Below are 19,320 nucleotides of genomic sequence, written 5' to 3'. Positions count from 1 at the left end.
CAGTTTTGGTACTGAGGCTATGCCAGCATCAGAAATTAATTGGGGACATTTTAGTCTTTTTCTTGTGGCTTAGTAATAACGTGTAATTGGAGACTTCCCTTTTTTTGAAAATTTGAAAGTACGGACATTGAACTCTGAAACTAGAGTCTTTTTTGTTTTTTTCTCCTTTGAAAAAGTTCCTTTTTCTGGGAGCTTAAATATGCCACTTATGAAGGAAGAAGTTTTTCCCATAGATTCATCCCTTGGTCCAAGATCTTTCAAGTAGTATTATAGATGAGAAAAAGTAAGCATCCATGATCAGTTTCTATCTATCTTTGTAGTTATTTTACCGTTTTACAGAGTATCATGAATAAGGCTGTAACAACTAAGTAATTTGTTAATGAAAAACATTATTTTAACAGAATTAGAATTTTATTGAATAAATAGGGAGAGAGGAAGCGTTATATTTAAATACATGTAAGTTGAGTTGCCTGGGTGGCTCAGTTGGTTAAGTGTTCAGCTTCGGCTCAGGTCATGATCTCGCAGTTTGTGGGGTCAGACTCTGCTGACAACTCAGAGCCTTGAGCCTGCTTCCAATTTTGTGCCTCCCTGTCTCTCTCTGCCCCTCCCCTGCTCACACTCTGTTTCTCTCTCTCTTTCTCTCAAAAATACAGCATTAAAATTTTTTAAAAAATACAGGTAAGTAGGTAGACTTGGATAATTTAATTTTTTTTTTTTTTACTGATTTTCAGTTATTTTCAGTCACTTCTTAATCTAACTGGTTTCTCAAGATTCCATAGCATGGACTCCTGTTGAGCTTCCTAATTTGGTATGAGATCCTTTTAGTTACTTCTGTCTGATTCTTGGCTCTTGAATTTTTTTCTGGGACTAAGACTGAGCTTTCCATTGGAGAGACACTTTTGATAACATAGCACTTCTCCATCAGGTAATGATGGTTAATCTGCTCAGAAGAATAGATTCACTTTTGACTCAAATTTTATGCTCCTATCTAAGATTCTAAAATAGAGAAATTGTAAAGCTTTCAATTTAAAACAAATAGTCTTCTTAAACTTGAGTAGGTCAGTGCTTTGAGTAAAAGGCAGCTCAATTTGCTTTTTTTGGGTCCTATAGAATTATAGTAAAAACTCCTAATTTGGTAAGAGTGGTTTTAGATTGGGCAAGGTTCCAGTAAGCAATTATCTTGATACTGTCATGTTAACTGTTGGAGAATTTTTTTGACTTTTGGTGGGCCTGAGATTAAAGTTGGCATTAGTTTGGGAAATGCTGTGCATGGCTTTTCATAGTGGTTGGCTTTCCTCTTAAGAGTAGATGGTTTACAGTTTGCTGCTGGTGAGGTTTCCCAACTTTATTTGTGAGACACAAGGCTTTGTTTTGTAATAAAGAAATCCTAGGTGTTCAGAATATATAAGGAACATATTTTGACACTACTGCTTTACATTTTATTACATAAAAGAAAGTGCTTAAACTTCTAATTTTAAGAGTAAAATTCTAAGTGAGGGGAAATGTATATATTCCTTTGCCTCCCTTACTGCCCACTGAAAGCTGGTGGGCTCTGTGGTTTCCCCAGTTGCTAGTCCCTCAGAGAATTAGTGTCTACAGGAACAATGAGGAAGCACTGGTTTGGTGCTAGTGCAGTGTGCTCTGCCGTCTTTGTTTTCTTTTTTTTTAATTTTTTTTATGTTAAAATTTTTATGCTTTTTATTTATTTTTGAGAGGAAGAGAGACCCAGCATGAAGGGGGAGGGGAGGGGAGAGAGGGAGACACAGAATCTAAAACAGGTGTCAGGCTCCGAGCTGTCAGCACATAGCCCGACGCGGGGCTTGAACCCACAGACTGTGAGATCATGACCTGAGCCAAAGTCGGACGGTTAACTGACTGAGCCATCCTGGTGCCCCTGCTTTGCCATCTTTGTAAAGGTGTTAGTGTACATGCACACCTGTACAGTTCTGCACACTTCCAGTTCACAGGAGAAGAGTAAGGCTTTATGGGGAGCAAACCACAGCAGAATGGTTTCCAAAGCCTATCCCAGATGTAAAAATAGTGCTGGTCAACATTAGACTTAAACCCTTTAGGAAGGCTCCACCATGGAAACTGCCCTTTTAGCCATTAAACATGGCCCATGTCTACTCTTGATTTGGAACAATTACTGTACATTCATTGGGCATCAAATAAAGAAGGAAGCTTGTGTTTAGAAGGAAAAAAAAAATGCGCTTGAACCACTATGATCAAACTCAGTGTTTCAACATGTACATAAGAAAAGTGCCCAGGAACTGAGACTGAGGGAACAGGAATGGCCTGTGATACTTCCTTCCCTTTGACTGTCTGTTTCTCACATTGATCTAGCTCAGTTTGCATAAGTTAAATGTTCTACACTCTCTCACTCAGACAACCTGGCATTCTTAGGAGTGATTGAAATTTTGTACAGATCAAATCCTACAATCATGAGGGGAAACCGACATAATTCTTACCAAGATGTGATGTGGAAGGTAGCATGATTTGATAAATGAAGTGTGTGAAATAACAGAATAAATATCAGAATGTATTATAGATTTTCCATCTCTGGAGAGCTTTCAATTCAGGTTTTCACTTTTCCATGTTGAAATAAGTTTCTTCCTGCAGATGCAGTGCCTGGATTCGCCCATCTGAGGAAGTTTTAGGTACTATACTTGTGGGTAGAAAGTGAAGATTACCACTTGTTACGTTTTTGGACCTGCTAATTGTGCATTCTGAATCCAAATGTGAATTGAGCCATGGAGGAATTCTTGTCCTAAATACACTGTAGAGTAATATCCTTTTTTTGGTTTGTTTGCCTAAAGAATTGGGTGTATTGTAATATGAAAGATGAGGAGTTGGCAGTGGTGATTTTATTTCTAGTTCATGTGAAGATGTGATCATGGGACTAGAGAGGGACGTTTAAATATTTTAGCATCTTTCTCTGAAGAGGTGGAAAAGAAGAAACCAAGTAGCGGCATAGAAAGTGGTCACTTTAGGCCGTAGTGTGATGTAGGCTTGCTAGCTAATCCTATGTTGAATGACACCAACAAAATAATTGGTCTTGGCAAGGCCACAGAGTGTCCCTTGTTTATTGAATATTGGTCAGGTTGCAGGATCTCCTGAATTGTGCATGAAACACTGGAACTAAAAATCTAGAACATGAATAAAGGTCAATTCCAACTACTGGCCCCATGTTGTGGCCAGGGGTCAGTGGGCCAGTAGCATTTTTTTTTTTAATTTAAACTTTTTATTTTGAGATAATTCACAGGCAGTTTAAGAAATATTGATACACATATGGGGCACCTGTGTGGCTCAGTTAGTTACGTGTCCGACTTCCTACACAGATCTCACGGTTTATGAGTTCGAGCTCCGCATCATTCTGGGTGCTGACAGTTCAGAGCCTGGAGCCTGTTTCGGATTCTGTCTGTCTGTCTGTCTGTCTCTGCCTCTCCCTGACCCTCACTGTCTCTCTCAAAAATAAAAAACATTTTAAAAAATATACATAGATCCCATGTCCATTTAACCAGTTTACCTCCAAGGTTACTTCCTGCAAAATTATAGCACAAAATCACAACCAGGGTATTGACACTGATGCAGCTGAGATACAGGACATCACCACAGAGATTCCTCATATCGCCCTTTTATAGCCACATCACGTCTCTGCCTCTTTACCTTCTTCTTAAACTGGCAACCACTAATCTCTTCTCTAGATTTCTTTATCATTTCAGGGATGTTATGTCGCTGGAATCACACCTTTTAGATAGGCCTTTTTGACTTAGTGTAATTTTCTGGAGATCCTCCAGTTTTTTGCATGTGTTAGTATTTATTGCTGAGCTGTGTTCTATGATCTGGAAGGACCACAGTTTCTTCAGCCATTTGCCTGAACTGTCCTACAGTTTTGGGCGTTTGGAATAAAGCTGCCTTAAATACTGTCGTAAGTTTTATGTGTGAAAATAAAATTTCATTTCTCTGGGATAAATACTGGAGAGTGCTGTTACTTTGTCATATGGCAGTTGCATGTTTAATTTGGAAAAAAACTGCCAAATTGTTTTCCAAAGTGTCTATGAAATTTTATAGTTTTATCAGTAACGTATGAGCCACCCAATTTCTTTGCCTCTGCACCAGCATTAAGTGTTGTCTGTCTGTCTGTCTTTCTTTTTTTTTTTTTTTTAACTTTTGCTATTGTGTTTGGTACATAGTGGTATCTCATTGTACATTGTACTTGTAATTTACATTTTGCTAGTGGCTAATTATGTGGACTATTTTATTTTTTCAGAGAGAGAGAGAATGAGCAAGAGGAGGAGTGAGGCAGAGGGAGAGAGAAAATATGAAGCAGGCTCCATGCTCAGTGCAGAGCCCGATGTGGGACTCAATCCCACCACCCTGGAATTATGACTTGAGCCGAAATCAGGAGTCAGATGTTCAACGTACTGAGCCACCCAGGCGCCCCTGGACCATCTTTTCATGTGCTTATATGTGACCTGTATAGTCTCTTTAGTGAAATGTCTTTTTCCATTTTTGCTGATGTTCTGAATGGATTGTTTTCCTTTTGCTGAGTTTTGAGAATTCTTTATACATTCTAGATACAGCCCTTTGGATATATAGCTTCCAAATATTTTCTCTCTGTCTCCAGCTTTCCCTGTTTTCTTTTCATCCATGTTAGAGGGTGTTTTGCAGAGCAGAATTTTGAAGAGATCAATTTTGATGAAATTCAATTTATATTTGCTTGGTTTCATACTTTCCATGTCAGGTAAAAACCAGCCCTGCAGTCATCTTGTCTCTTCTCCAACCCTACCCCTTGGGGGATAGACACTGTTTAGTATAGCTCCCCTCTGTGGGTTTTCATCTTTAACTGATTAAACAGTCCTATTCAGAAAGTTAGATCCATTGACCCAAAGGTGGATTACAGTGCACAGGTACTAGGAAACCACAGGCCAACCTACAGCTGAGTTAGTGTCCTATGGGGATCCTTCACTAAACAAACTTTCCACTCTGTACAGCCCAGACCTGCACACTCTGTCTGGGCCAGTGATGAACCTACTTCGAGGGCTTGAGGAACCCGATGACATTTCCTCTAGTTCATTTAACATGTTCCTAATTTATCCTTCAAGAGTTTTTATCATGGCTGCCTTAAAATTTTAGTCAGATGGGCATCTGGGTGGCTCGGTTAAGTGTCCAGCTTTGGCTAAGGTGATGATCTCATGGTTCATGGGCTTGAGCCCTGTGTCAGGCTCTGTGCTAGGATTCTCTCTCTCCCTCTCTCTCTCTGCCCTTCCCCTGCTCATCCCCCCCCCCACTCTCAAAATAAGTAAATAAACTTAAAAAAAAATTTTTTTTGTCAGATAATTCTAACCTCTCAGGTTGATGTTGGAATCTGTTGATTGTCTTATTTTCATTCAGTTTGAGATCTTCCTGGTTCTTGGTATGAAGAGTGATTTTTGATTGAAACCTGGATATTTTTGTATTATGTTATCAGACTGTGGATCTCATGTCAACCTTCTGCTTTTGATACCATTGGAGCAGGGGAAGGGAGAGAGTTGTCATCTAATTACTATCTGTGTCTCCAAGAGGTTGTTATGAAGAAAGGGCAAGCAGATTGACCCCGGGGATTGGCTTTGGTATTTCGGCATCACTCTGGGACCTCACGTTTCTTTAGTAACTTCTAAGCAGTGGGTCTCACCCTCTCTGCCCATTAAAGCCACTCAGTGCAGCTAAAAGCAACAACCAAACATGACAGTTTCTTTTTCCATCCTGAGATTTTGATTCACTTGGTCTGGAGTGGAGCTTAGTCACTGGTATTTTTAAAAAGCTTCCCAGGTGGTTGTAACACGCAGCTGAGGGCAGAGAGCCACCACTTTGCAGACGAAAGAGCCTGAATGTTGAACATCACGCTGTGGTTTCCAAATTTTTAAAAACCTTGTTCTCAAAGTCTGTGTTTTCTTTTTCTCTTCTCTATGGTCGGGGAGGTGAGGGAGATGTGGAAAGCTGCAGGTAAGCTTGGCCCATCTTCCTGGGTACCAGTTTTGCCTGATAGAAAAATCACTTTAAACTACCTTGCCGAAAAGAAAAGAAGAAGAAGGAAAACACATTTTAAGAAATAGAGTAGAATGTAATTTTCAAGGAAAACAGTGGGATTTTAGAGCTTACATTTGTGGTAAGCCCTAACAGCAGGGATGTGTGTTTGCAAGGCACTCCTAGTGGGGGTTACTTTGAAATTATTTTGAAATGCACCATGAAGGCCTGGGTGGCAAAATACTGCCGTGTCTGAGGGATGTTTATAACTTATTGTTGTGTAACCTAGGTGACCTGACTAATGTGATGTTTTAGAGTATGAATAATTTTTATTTAGAAGACTACACCTTCTCATTATCTTTAACTGTCAAAGTAATCATTTCATTGAATACTGCTATTTCATATATAGAAATATATAGGAGTGTGTATATATATATTACTATTTTTGTCTGATGCTCTGGGTGATGAGAGCCCCATGGCTCTGAATTCTAAGCTTAGGAAGCACTTCCGTTCATTCTTAGAAGATTAAGCCAGAGAACTGTTGGGATAATAAGAACATTCTCAGCCCTTTTGTTTTCATTCTCAAACGCTGTCAGCATAGATGAGCTCCTTTCTTGAAGGCTACAACTTGTCACACCAGTTTAAATAGTCTTGTTGGGGACCTGAGTTATTCCATGGGGATGCTTCTGACTTTTGAAGAATGCCATTTCTTTCTGAATTGACCATTCCTTCCACACTAATAATTCCCTTTCTGGAACATTGTCTCACAAGATGGGTGCTTCCTACCCTGTGGGGTTGCATTCTGGCAGAGCTGACAAGTGTGTACATGAGTTGCTCTCTTTTACCACATAGTAAATGAAAAATGGATGTTTTCTCTTCGTCACATGGTAATTTGATTTTCTGGAGGTGATCCAAAACTTCATGGAAAAAAAATTCCTGTGATTTCAACACTATGGGAACCACATAAACATTCATGGAGGCTTTTCTCCTTTAAAATGGAAAAGCTGGATGCTCTCTTTGAATTGAATTGTGGACCTTGCTGTGGTGGTTGCCTGCACTTGTTTGATTTTATTTCTGAAACACAGGGCTTGGAAGCCGGACTCGAGAAGCAGCAGGGTAGCTCAGGTGGTAAGAACGTGGAGACTGTGAGCAGACCAGACCTCCTGGGTTCTGGTCCTGGTTTGGCAGCTTAAGCTGGGCAAGTTACTTAACTTCTTTGTATCTTGGTTTCTCCTTGTATAAAATGGGATAAGATTTGTATGAGGATTAAATGAGTTAATACATTGAAAGCTCTAAAACTCTCTCATTGAGAACTACCACTCTACAGACAAAAGAACCTGAATGTTGAACATCACACTGTGGTTTCCAAATTTTTAAAAAGCCTAGTTCTCAAAGTTAGTTTTAACTATTTTTAGGAGTTTTGGGATCACCTCCAGAAAATCAGATTAACATGGGGCTCCTGGGTGGCTCAGTCGGTTAAACATCTGACTTTGGCTCAGGTCATGATCTCACGGTTTGTGGGTTTGAGCCCCGCGTTGGGCTTTGTGCTGACAGCTCAGAGCCTGGAGCCTGCTCTGTCTCTCTGTCTCTGTCTCTCTCACTGCCCCTTCCCTGCTCACACGCTCGCTCGCGCTCTCTCTCTCTCTCTCTCTCTCAAGAATAAATAAAAACTTAAAAAAAATCAGATTAACATGGTCTATAACATCAAGTGCTCAATAAAGTAGCTATTTTTATTAATAAAAATTTTTTAAGTTTTACTTATTTTGAGAGAGAGCATGAGCAGGGGAGGGGCAGAGAGAGAGGGGAGAGAAATCCTAAGCAAGGTCCATGCTGATGGTGCAGAGCCTGACATGGGCCCCAAACCCAAGAACTGCGACACCATGACCTGAGCTGAAGTTGGACACTTAAGCGACTGAGCTACGCAGGTACCCTGCTAGTTTTATTTTAAATGGACATAAAATATAGGTGGCCCCCACTTGTGCACAACTGATGTGTATGAAGAGGAATTCAATTCCAGATTGGGCAACAGAGGAAAAGCAGCCACATCAAACAGCCCTTTACGGCAGTAGAAAGGGAAGCATGTGGATTGGCTCATGGGATCTCAGGAGAAAAGAAAAGGGGACTGTGGTGACAGGGAGCTGGCCTGCAGGGACCCTGGAGATGCTGGTCCTATCTGCTCTTACCGCTTGCTGCCTGGGACCTGACTAAAGGCCAAGGGACAGGGAGTAGGGGCACCTTGCTCCCCTTCCTTTGTTGGTCCAATGGGTGGAGAAGGGGTCCCTGAGTGTCCAGCCTGCGATGTGGGGATCTCTATGCTGGGGCACTGAGTTTATATCTGAATACGTATTTTTGGATACAGACATCATTATTCCTTGGTGTTAAGCTCTATATTGCTCCAGAAAAGAGCATCTTAGCAATATTGGTGTTTTGTCAGTTATTTTAAGGGTTAGTGAGCAACTGTGGGCTGGCAAGTCCTGTCACTTCTATCTCCAAAATATCTGCCGACCTCCCCCCACCTCAACTTCTACTCCTTTGGCAGGTGCGATAGTCTCTGACCTTCTGACCTGAACTGCTATAATAATCTACCTGTCTTCCCTGCTCACCTCCTTGACTATTAGAGTTCATTTCTCTACTTAGTAACCAGAGTGATTTTTTTTTTTTATTGTTTTATTTTTACATAATGTGTGAATTGGGAGTCTGGCAGCTACTTAAAATTCGTAACTTGTGAATTGGAGTCTGGCAGCTTCTTAAAATTCTTCAGTGACTTCCATTATACTTTGAATAAAGTCCATACTCCTTGCTATGACCTACTAAGACCTCTAAGATGCATAAGATACAATCTGGCTCTTTCTTATTCTTTCTAGTTCCATCTTGTGCTGCTCCCTTCTGCCACATGGGTCTTTGGTTTCTCAAATGCATCCTATTCTTTTTCACTATGGGGTCTTTGCACTTGTAGTTCCTTATGCCTGGAGAGTTCTCCTCTCATGAGCAGTGCATACTCAGCTCAGATATATTTCCTTTCCTGAAAAGGCCTTTCCTGACCATTCTGCTGATTTCCTTCCAAATGTGATATGTCCTGATGACAGACCACCCAGCTGTCTATGACTTACACAACAGAGTCTGCAAGGAGTAGAGAGAAGCAGGGTTGAGAGGTTCCGGATCTTGAGCAGAACAGTGCAGGGGGTTAGGCTTTTGGTCTCACCAGATATTTTATGTCTTCTTCCTGTAGACACGGAGTTTGTACAATCTTAACCAATCACATTATCTTCAACTCGGTTCCTTTCACAAATGAAAGTTATTTTGAACAGTCTCTTTGCTCACGGCACCTGGGTGGGCCAGATGGTTGGGCATCCAACTCTTGATTTAGGCTCAGGTCATGATCCGAGGGTTGTGGGGTCAAGCCCTGCATCGGGCTTCCTGCTGAGTGTGGAGCCTGCTTAAGATTCTCTCTTTCTGCCTCTCTCCCCCTCACCACCACTGGCACATGCTCTCTCTCTCTCTCAAATAAATTTTTAAAAATCTCTTTGCTAATTTAACAAACCTTTTGTTGTATTTTAAAACAGTGCTAAACAGGAGTGTGAACTCCTGATAACGGTACTTGAAGTGCTAACAGATGGCTGCTGGGGTGTCAGTAAAGTCTTACTGTGTAAATACACACACAAGATGTGCTTTGCTTATACCAAAGTTTTCCTAAATTACAGAAATTATAATAGATAGGGACCTTGTCTGTTTTATTGATTACAGTATCTGCATTTAAAATAGTGCTTAGAGCATGATCGGTGTTGCATGACTGAATAAAACCTTTTCTGACAGGAAAAAAAAAATCTATGTTCTAAACAACCAGCTTGCAAACTTTTGGAACATAACTCACTTTTAAATTGAGGATTTACAACTTGAAAACTCAGTCTTTTTTAAGATCCATGAATATTTTTATTTAATCTAGATCAAGTTGACAGCTGGATTATCATCAGTCAAATGTCTACTTTGATTAGGACAGCTCATAAATATGGTAAAGTGAGCATATCCATTAGCATCCGTATGCTGATAAATGCTACAGAAATAACACTTTTTTTTAAAAAATAATGCTTAAAAATTCAAGAAAGATATATAATGCCATCAACAGATTAAAACTTTGGGTGGACAAGTTATCAGTTCTGCAGAGAAACAAAAGTGGTTGAAGCCAGGACAGAGGCAGAAGCAGTTCTGGAGACCTACACCCTGAGCCGGCAGGGAGCCTAGCAGGAGCCCTGGGGTCCTGGGGTTCATCAGAACCCAGAGGCCAGAGATCCTTGAGCGTCCATGCATCCGTGGCTTTTGCTTCAGGCCAACGTGGAGCCAAGGGGTCTGTGCTCATGTATCCTCTTGATCTACCCTGAATGGTAGGAACTCTCAGATGACAGGCTACCCACCTCCCTCATAACATTCCTGCTGCCTCCTAGCAAATTCCAGTTGCAGGCTGCTGACCTCTCAATATTTCTTCAGTTACACAATATTTCTTTAGCCATTCAGTGTAGATAAAACAACTATCTTAAGAATTTTGTAAATATTAAGTAAATGAATGAAAAAAAGATACTTAGCATAGCACAAGGTGCTCATGATATAAATAAGTGGTAATTGAGCCCCTACTGTGTAGGCAGTCTGCAGTCAGTGCCGTGTAGATCAAGTAAGTAGTATGAGGCCTTGGCTTCTCAAGTAGGGAGACACACATAAATGAATTTACTTAGCTTTTTTTGGACATGATTTCAGGTGCTGTATTTCTTAACATTGAAGTAGGAACATGTCATAAATCATCATTTAGTAAGAACACAGCATTTGAAAATAAAATCACAAGACTTCTAGCTATTCATTTCTTCCTTCCTTCCTGTCTTTGAGAGAGAGGGAGGGCACAAATGAGTGAGGGGGCACAGAGAGACGGGGAGAGAGAGAGAGAGAGAGAGAAGTGGGGCTTCACCCAAAGCAGGGCTCGTGCTCAACTTGAAGTGGGGCTTGAGCTCACAAACCATGAGATCATGACCTGAGCCAAAGTCAGATGCGTAAAGACTGAGCCACATAGGCGTCCAGGACTTAAAGGTATTTTAAATGTAACTCCTAAGTACACTCATAAGATTTTCTAATTAATTAAAGAAATACCATGTCTAGATCTGACTCTGCAGCTATTTCTTCAAGAACATCTACAAGAAAAATAATGTTTCTTTGAAAATCTATTGGAATGGAAACAAACATGCTAACCTGATTTTTAGTACTGTTTTATTTGTTGTCATAATAAAGGAAAAGATAATATTCCCATGGCTCATCAGAGCTTCTAAGAATTTTTCTTTTGGTCCTCTTAATTTACCAGTAATTCGATGCAAATGTAAATGATATTCAAAATAACCCTGAAATGTTAAAAAAAATTTTTTTAATGTTTTACTTATTTTTGAGACAAAGAGAGAGACAGAGCATGAGCAGGGGAGGGAGAAAGAGAGAGGGAGACAGAGAATCCCAAGAAAGTTCTGAGTTCTGAGCTGTCAGCACAGAGCCCAATGCAGGATTTGAACCCACAAACCATGAGATCATGACCTGAGCCAAAGTTGGACACTTAACTGACTGAGCCACCCAGGCATCACTGCCCCTAAAGTGTTTTAATGCTTTTAATCTTATAACTTTTAAAAAAATAAGTCGAATTACTTTCATTGTGTATGTGTGTGTTTTGTTTTTTGGTTTTTTACTCACCAAGTGTTTCTTGTGCCTCTGTGCTATGCTATGCACAGGATAGATCTCTATAGGATATGGTCTCTGCTCCCTGGGAGCTTAGTCTGTTGGAGGTAGCAGGTGATCCCCCCCACACCTTAAAAAATTTTTTTTCAATGTTTAGGTTTTTGAGAGAGAGAGAAAAAGAGAGACACAGCTGGAGCAGGGGAAGGATAGAGAGAGGGAAACAGAATCTGCATCAGGCTCCAGGCTCTGAGATGTCAGCACAGAGCTCGATGTGGGGCTCAGACCCATGAACTGTAAGATCATGACCTGAGCTGAAGTCAGAGATTTAACTTACTGAGTCACCCAGGCGCCCCAGGTGATTTCCCTTAATGAGACCAAAAAGGAAGATTCCTAGAGGAAAGGTCTCCTGAGACCAGAAGAATGACTATGACTCTCAGGGAAGAAAGTTCCAAGGAGAATTCCAAGAAGATCAAACAGCATGAGGAGACACAGAGACATGAGATAGCATGGGGAGGCATGCAGGTGAAAGTAATCAGCTCTATTTTACTAGAGAGGAAAGACAAGTATAGAATAGGTGGGAAAGATGGAGTCTGGAAGGGGAGAACCTTTATGATGGGTGTGCAAAGGTAGTGGAAAGGTTTTTTTAAGGGTTTTGACTGGTCTATTGAGGGGCATTTGTAGTTTCAGTAGATCTTACAGGGCTGTGTCAGGCAAGTGAAATTAAGGAAGTTTGGACTAGATATAGGAAGCTTTGTTAGGAGGCTTTGTAGTGAGTCCAGGTGAAGGATAATATGATCTTAAACTAGTACTGGGGAAGTCAGTGTGGAAAGAAAGGGATGAGTTTTAAAAATATTTAGGGAACTCTTTTGGTTTCCCTCCCTCTCTGATTTTATAAGAGACTGTTAGATACAGAGAACAAACTGGGAGTTGCTGGAGGGGATTTGGGGGGGATGGGCTAAATGGGTGATGGGCATTAAGAGGGCACTTGTTGGGATGAGCACTGGGTGTTATATGTAAGTAATGAATCACTGGGTTCTATTCCTGAAACTAATACTACACTGTATGTTAACTAACTTGAATTAAAATCAAATAAATAAATTAAAATAGGATATAATACTTGCAAGATTTGATGAAGACTGGATGTTGGAAGGAGGACGAGGTCAGGGTGACTTCAGGTTGCTGGCTTGCAGACTAATGGTGGTTAGGATGCCCTTGACGCATTCATGTTGAGTCTGAAACACTGGACATCAAGCAGCCATCCAGATATATGTTGGTAGCTGGAGAAAAGGCTTTGAAGTCTTCAGTGAAAGGTGAGAGAACCATGGAAGTGGATAGGGCTGTTTAAAGGAGAGCTTAGGGTGAGTGAGAATGAGGGCAGGGAGGTTGGGGGATGGCATGGAAGGGGACTGGAGGCACTGTGATGAGAAGGCAGAAGAGCAGAGGCAGTAACAAAGTACAGAACCATGAGGGACAGTAATACTTAAGGTGTGGGCCGAGAAACACCGAGAGAGGACAGTGACCAGGAATGGTCAGGGAGCTTCTGAAGAAGAAAAGCAAGAGTAAGGCTGTAGTGGTCATGGGAAGGAGAGGCTCATGGTAGGAAACGTGGCCGGGATGTCCAGCAAGATATGTACTGAAATAACTTCAGTGGATTTTGCATTTGTAAGAAATAGGTGTCCTTTGTAAGAGCAGGTACTATAGAATGGTGGTGTCAGGTTTTGGCTCAAGAAAAGGGATCAGGAAGTAGAGATGAAGGAGGCCAGAACACCAACAGTCTCTGTCAAGTGGGAAGGAACGCAGTGGATGGTAGCTGCAGAGACTTAGGTAGGGGCCAGGGAGGTTTTTACTGTTTGTTTTTTTTAAGAGTTTGAGTAACTAAGGTCAGTGTGTGTGTGTGCGTGTGTGTGTGTGTGTGTGTGTGTTATACATAGGCTGGAAAGAAAGAACAGGTCAATGGAGATAAGATGGTGACAGAGGAGAGGGGTCAGCAGATGATTCAGGCAGCAGAGGATGGGGCAGGGAGTAGTGTCAACTATACTGTGGAAGAAATGGCCTTAAATGGAGATAGTTCATGTTGCTATGAGATGTAAAGTGAGGAGGAATAGGAACTATTTTACAAGTAGAAGCAGAGAGATGAGATAGGTTTGAAGATGACATATAAAGACCAATCTATTTTCAAAGTCTTTTGTCTTTAAAGGTAACATTGAGTAATAAGAAGTTTAATAAAGACTAAATGCTATACAAAAAGTTCACTGTTTCTTCATTGCTTTGTATTTAAATGTTTTATGTTTTTTAAATTTATTTTTTGAGAGACAGAGACAGAGTGAGCAGGGGAGGGTCAGAGAGAGAGGGAGATACAAAATCCGAACAGGCTCCAGGCTCTGAGCTAGCTGTCAGCACAGAGCCCGACATGGGGCTCAAACCCATGAACCGTGAGATCAGGACCTGAGCCGAAGTCGAACGCCTAACTGACTGAGCCACCCAGGTGTCCCTCTTCATTGCTTTTGAATTATTTTATATTCTAAACTTTATGAGCTATTTTCCCCCAAAGTAGTCTCTATACAAACCCATTTTGATATGTTAAATACAATTGTTGATCATTTCTTTTTGTAAATAACAAAATGAAAGCATCTACTTTGTGTTCTTGGTAAGGTAAATGTAATAGCTCCTTGCCACACTGTTGTGACGATCTGATTCTGGGTTGATGGTATTTGGGGTTCTTTGGAGCAGGCAGTTCATGGTTTGTAAAAACAGGTACTTGGGATTTCATTGACAGCACAATCATGATGAAATATAAATGTCATTCTTGTGGACTTTTAGCCTTTCCTGTTTTCACTGTATCTCTGAAAAAAGGGATGGTGTTTTTATAAAATGTGAAGGCATCTGTACACAGCACAGTCAGTTCATGAATTTGTTAAGTACTTAACCATGTTGCCCAGTGTGGTGCTGATTGTGGAGGACGTTAGAAGAAATGAGGAGGCAGCTCTGTCCTAGAAGGAGCTGGTAATGCTACCCTGCCACGTGTAGGGTGTGGAGTGGTAAATTCCATAGAGAAAGAGGGCAAGAGCAGGAAGCCCAGAGAGGAAGGGAGGGCAGGCCTGCATGGTGCTGAGGACCTTTAGAGATGTACCCAAGTGATGGGTGATCAGGGACAAGAAGAGAAGGTAAGGTGTTTGTATAAACATGGAAGTACTAGTGTCTCATTAAAGGTCTCAGAGACCAAGGTTATACAAGGGTCTTAAGCAAGAGAAATTATTTGAAGAAATTCAGAGAAATGTAAATGAAGTTTTATTTTGTTCTGAATCTGTCAAGAGTAGATTCAAGGTTGAGCTCTGGAGCTTATGAGGTATTGGTCAGGATGATCCCAGGGGTTAGGTTCTTACTTGTTAGAACATAGACTGTTGCCTACCATCACATGAACAGACTCTGTCCTCTGTTAACTTGAGAGTGTTAGGCTGAGCTGAGTGATCATTCTGGCTGTTGAAGGAGATCTTGGATCCTCTCTCTATTTGTGGAACAAGTACTGGCTGATGGGCCCTCACTTTGGCATGGGAGCGCTAGCCTCAACTGCCTTTGTTTCTTGTGCTGTCAAGGTCAGGCTGAAAGGCTTGCCATGTTTTCTCTGCAGCAGAGTCATACCATGATGGACCCAGGTTCCATTCTGACCAGTAGCTGAGATGGGTCTCTTCCGTCTCTTCTTTTAGATAGACCTTGAGTGCCTAGTAGGAGGTTTGTGCACAGGACCTCTGGCACTATCTGTAAACCACTATCCCTGCCTCTGAGGCGGCCCCAGTACAGTAAGGGGATAAGACACACAAATGTCAAAATGCAGATAGCCATGCAAAGGGTGCAAAGTTGCCTTGCTTCTCTTCCTGAACTGCTTGTATTTCATTTGCTCCTCTAGACCTTTTATTCTCCCTCCTAATCCACCCAGCTTTGTGGCCTGGGACGTTGACCTATGTAAACGACCTCACATTTTTTTTTTTTTTCCAAGTCTGGCTCTTAGAAGGGACTAGTGGGGTTGGCGGGCAGGAGGGAGTGGGGTGGAATGTCCATTCCCCGAATCTCCTGTTGGGTGGCCCTTTCCCGTTAACTATTCTTGTGGGTTCTGGCAATGCCTTCCTCCCCTTGCTCTTTCAACCGCCCCGCATTGTTGCCAACCCCAGGGTACTGTGCCATGCCACATTGGTTTCCCTGACTACACCTCTACAGACGGCTCTGTGATTACACTGTCTTACTCAGTTAGGTTGGTGATGCGGTTTCCTGCTGAGACCTGACTGGTGACTTTGTTTTCTTTTTCTAAAAATGAGAGACAAATACAAAAAGGGACAAATACACTGCAGTGAATGAAACTGGAATAAAAAAGTGAGTGGGGGCAAAGGTGGGAAGTGGCAAGTGGCCATGGTCAATATGGTTTCTGGAGTGGAGCTCTAGCTTCAGAGTGCTGGCTGGGACAGAAGAGATGGCCAATTATTATTCTCCTAGTTTTCCTGAAATGCTTCCTTGCTTCTTAGTCAGTCTTGCCCAGAACTCTCTGATTTGTTCCCCCGTCATTGTCAATTTTAGTTTCCTCTTGCTTAGACTCTCTATCTACAGCCCAGATTTTGAACTTGTAGTTTGCTTCTTCCCAGAATAATGTTTTTGTTTGTCTGTTTTTGGTTGTTGAATAAATGAGACAATAAAGGCCCAAAGTTTTTGCCATGTACTTTGTCCTATCAGAAATTATTAAGAAGTGCCTGGTTGGCTTAGTCAGAAGAGCATGTGACTCTTGGGGTTGTGAACTCAAGCCTCATGTTGGGTATAGAGATCACCTAAATGAATAGAACTTGAAAAGAAATTATGAAGTTAAACATTTGGAAATAATGTCACATTCAAAGCCTTAGGAGAAAAACTGAAGATAAACTCCAACTGAGGGATATTCCTAAACTCAGTACTTCTCACAGCTGTCAAGGTCATCAAACTTAAGGAAAGTCAGAGAAACTGTCAGAAACCAGAGGTGGCTAAGGAAATGCAGTGACTAAATGCAATATGGTATTCTGCATAGGGTCATGGACAGTAGGAAAGAACTGGTAAAATCCTAATAAAATGTGGAAGTTTGTTCACAGTACTGTCCAAGTGTTGACTCTTCAGTTGTAAGTAATGTACCACAGTAATGTCAGGTGTTAGCAGTAAAGCAAACTGGGTGCCAGATTTGGGAACTATTATCTCTGCAACTTCTCTATAAACCTAGATCTATTTAAAAATCTTATTTAAAAAAGTCAGTCTTTAATATCTAGGTAAATTGATATTAAGTCAGAAATACTTTATTAAAACATTTACATAATTTTTTTCTGCAACTTTTGAGGAATGTTCTGTAGTATTTGAGGAAGATAATATTTAGGTCCAAAGTGAAACACAAAATTTATGAATCTTTTGAATCTATGAAGATCCTCTGTTTTTATCTGGAAATAAAGTATCTGGAAGACAGACAGGGTTCTTTGCAAATGAGAAATAGGTGTCTTTTGTTTTTCTGGATATTTATCTTAGTTCTTTAGCTCAGATTTATTTTACTTCAGCATGTAGTACTGTATGCTCACATTAGGTATTAAAAGTTCTATGTAGGGGCGCCTGATTGGCTTAGTCAGTTAAGCGTCCGACTTTCGCTTAGGTCATGATCTCGTGGTTCATGGGTTCAAGCCCCGCATCGGGCTCTGTGCTGACTGCCGGCTCAGAGCCTGGAGCCTGTTTCAGTCTCTGACTCCCTCTCTCTCTGACCCTCCCCTGCTCACGCTGTCTCTCTCTCTCTCTCCTAGAAATAAATTTAAAAAAAAAGTTCTATGTATATAAGTATGTATATATTAAATTATATTTAGACATAATATACATATTGCATATACACCTTTATTTGCTGCAGTAATTAGTACAAAAAAGTACTTAAAATCTGGTGAGAGAATGTTTAGGTATTTCTTCAGGGTCAGAATTTAGAGAGAAATGCTTCTTAAGAAATCAGGTACATTTTATCAGACATACTTATTTGGGGAAAAAAACTACATTCCTATAGTGTGATTTCCTTTTGGGAACAATACTTGTGAAAAGTCATCCCCCCGTCCCTCTTTGACTTTCTCAGGTTATTTGCCTTACTTTTAATAAGAATGTGCTTATGTCATGGTATATATCCAGTAGGAATTTGGCAATAATTTGAATATTATTGGTAAAAAAATTAAACAATATTAGCAGCAATTCCAGATTAATATAATAAAACTGGAAGTGAAGCATTGTAAATGTAATGTGAACATTGTAAATGTTCTACATAGAATAAATGCATAAAAATATTGGCACAGGTTCGTTATTACCTCTTCTGGAGTCCATGCAGAATTTGTTCTGTTTTAAAAATAAATCTCATTATTAAATACCTTCTGAGAGTTACACTCTGAAAATTTACAGGCTAATACCACTGAAACTAGTTAGGCTGTGAAGCAAATGTCTGAAGTAGGGAAAAACAATAACATGCAATTTTAATAGAAACAGCTAAATGTGCATGCAGTTGAATTATATAACAGTGTAATTTTACTACACTTGATCTTAGCCAAAAGGCCAAGAAGCTATAACAGTGTAATTTTAAACTGTAAACTTAATATCTAAAATTTTAGACTATAAGAATAATTGAAGAAAGGTAGAGATAAAGGCATCTACTACTCTTTGAAAACTTCCTAAGCCATAAGATCAGATTTGGGATGAGCCCTCAGACTTAGTATCATTTTACCACATTTATTATTTTAGAAATGATGAATTGTCTTAAGGAGGGTAATGTTTGGAAGAGTGGGTAAAGACCATTGTTAATGATTACTTTAGTAAACTTTAGTTGAGTGTTGAAGACTTATCTGTTGTCCCCTAAGGTTTAATTTTGAGCAATGTTGACATTAACCTTGGCAAACTGTGCTCAATGTTTTGGTTGACTTTTAAAATTAATGGTCTGTTTGTTTTATAAATCTAAAACAGGATCCTTAGTCTAATGGTAAACTAGTCCATTTGGTTTGTTATTACCAACAAGCCCAAGAATTTAAATTAGTTTACCCTGATAGCTTGGCTTATCAAGAAGGAGAAAAAAATGTCAACATAATAAAACATTTTAAGAATCAGATGCTCTTATTTTCTCTGGTAATTACTTTTATAAAAGTATTGGATTTCTATTGGCTCTCTAGTCTGGGTAAAAGTGTTTTAATTTTTTCATGTGCATTTAAGTAATTCTAGAGTTCAAATGGATATTTTGAGATTTGAAACATGGTATGTTAAGATGGAAAGTGAAGATGCTATATCATAAGCATTTAGGGTAACTTTAAAGTAGTATATGATATAGGACTTACATTTAAAATAAACTTATCAAGGCTTTCAAGGACATTTTTCCTACTTAACCTTGAAACTGAAGCAAGAAATAAGTTGGTAAGTTATTCCAGCTATATGAACATTAGAGAGCATAGAGAGCAATTGAAATTGGCTGTATTAGATGATTGGGTGCCTCTGGCAATGTAAGAAGATGGAAATTTCTTTAAGAAAACTATCAATCAAAAATTTGATGAATTATCTGTTTTTTGTTTTTGTTTTTTACCTTTGTTGAATCACTGACCCATTAGAGAACTG

At 40.1% G+C, this 19,320-nt stretch overlaps 1 protein-coding gene and 1 pseudogene across 7 annotated transcripts in view; one reads left to right on the top strand and one right to left on the bottom strand.

Annotated features, from left to right (window-relative positions):
• Positions 1-19,320, top strand: part of EPB41L4A (erythrocyte membrane protein band 4.1 like 4A) — a 260,985-nt gene that overhangs the window by 37,051 nt on the left and 204,614 nt on the right. The gene's annotated exons all lie outside the window — the stretch shown is intronic.
• LOC144226048 (U2 spliceosomal RNA) lies at positions 18,212-18,288 on the bottom strand (annotated as a pseudogene).

The sequence above is a fragment of the Crocuta crocuta genome, unplaced genomic scaffold (genome assembly GCF_008692635.1).
Source record: "Crocuta crocuta isolate KB4526 unplaced genomic scaffold, BGI_CrCroc_1.0 scaffold131, whole genome shotgun sequence".
NCBI classification, from domain to species: domain Eukaryota; kingdom Metazoa; phylum Chordata; class Mammalia; order Carnivora; family Hyaenidae; genus Crocuta; species Crocuta crocuta.
Note: the sequence above shows the minus strand (reverse complement) of the source record. Positions and strands in the feature narration are given on the sequence as shown.